General features: G+C 30.8%; 1 protein-coding gene across 1 annotated transcript in view; it reads left to right on the top strand.

Annotated features, from left to right (window-relative positions):
• LOC107594466 (voltage-dependent L-type calcium channel subunit beta-3-like) overlaps positions 1 to 1,387 on the top strand; it is a 40,238-nt gene that overhangs the window by 1,651 nt on the left and 37,200 nt on the right. The gene's annotated exons all lie outside the window — the stretch shown is intronic.

The raw sequence follows: 1,387 nt of genomic DNA, 5'->3' as shown, positions 1-1,387 counted from the left end.
GAGCCATTGTATTAAAAACACTGTAATTTAATGCCAAGGCAGGAAAACACAAAGTGGTATAAATTTACAATAAAAAAATGAAAATGTAAAAAACTTTGCTAGATTTACAACATGTTTTGACGACGTGAGTCTTCTTATCTTTTGTACATCAAATAATATATATTTTTAATTTATTTAATTTAAAAATAATTTTTCTATTCTTTGCATGTTAGAAACTATATCACAATTTTATTGTGTAATATATTATATAATTTGTAATGTTTCATTATATATTGTAATATAAAAACATACAGTAATGCTTATAATAAAATCAATAAAGAGGCATTTTTTCATAATACTTTTAATATACCTTTGAATACATTAATATGATATATATATATATAACACATACACGTAAATTAAACATTATGTAATGTAATATGTATCATATATATATATATATATATATATATACTGTATATGGATGGATGTATATTAAATGCCATGTTTATTTCAAACTCATTTACTGTAGCATTAGTTTATCATATGTAATCAACTCTACGAGGTTTTAGTTGTAAAAATATATAAATATATTATAATAAATCATATATAATATAAAATAATTGTTTTTTATGTTTTGAATTTTTTCTTGAGCGTTTTCTGAAACATTCAGTTGGCATTCAAGTATGGTGTATTTGTAAAACCAAACTTCATTGTTCAGATGTTATGAAAAGTTGTTGCCGGGTTACATAATTGCAAAACCGTTCAATTTCCACACTCTGAAAAACTATTGGCAGTTGACTGCTGGCTGTTGCTGTTATAAGTTTCACAAGACGTCTTTGTAAAGGTCTCTTGTATCTGGGTGACTATAAGTGTCCTTGGATTTCCTTTTAATTTATTCCGTTTTGACATATCTAAAAAGCTTGGGTAATGTGTTATGTGTAAGCATGCAGCCTACTCTAATGTCACCGTCTCCTTTGTGCTGTAATCCAAGGCGTGGCCGCTAGATGGAGACAGCTCCATTACTCTCCTGCAGCATCTACATGTGTTATTTAAGAGAATCTTTTGAAAACACCAAAAGGAAAAAAATAGGTTATGACAAGCACACTGAATTTCTCCATGGCACACCCTCATTACATCGATTAATTTCCTCTGTAACGAGTGACCCAAATACTTCGGTTTGTTCTGCGCACACCATATAAACTCATTCGTCTGTGAAATGTGACACCCTTAGATACCTACTCCAGATTCATCTGTGCAGAAGCAAAGACAAGTTTACAGACAAGGTTTTAAAGGGTATTAACAGGGACATTGACTATATGGGCGTCCGTCTGCCATGCAGCGTTTAATGTGTTAACACAGAGTTTGTGTGTGTGTGTGTGTGTGTGTGTCTGTGTGTGTGTGTGTG

Source organism: Sinocyclocheilus grahami, unplaced genomic scaffold, assembly GCF_001515645.1.
Source record: "Sinocyclocheilus grahami isolate Dianchi unplaced genomic scaffold, SAMN03320097.WGS_v1.1 scaffold10.1, whole genome shotgun sequence".
NCBI lineage: Eukaryota > Metazoa > Chordata > Actinopteri > Cypriniformes > Cyprinidae > Sinocyclocheilus > Sinocyclocheilus grahami.
The sequence above is the reverse complement of the archived record's forward strand: the minus strand, read 5'-3'. Positions and strand labels throughout refer to the sequence as shown.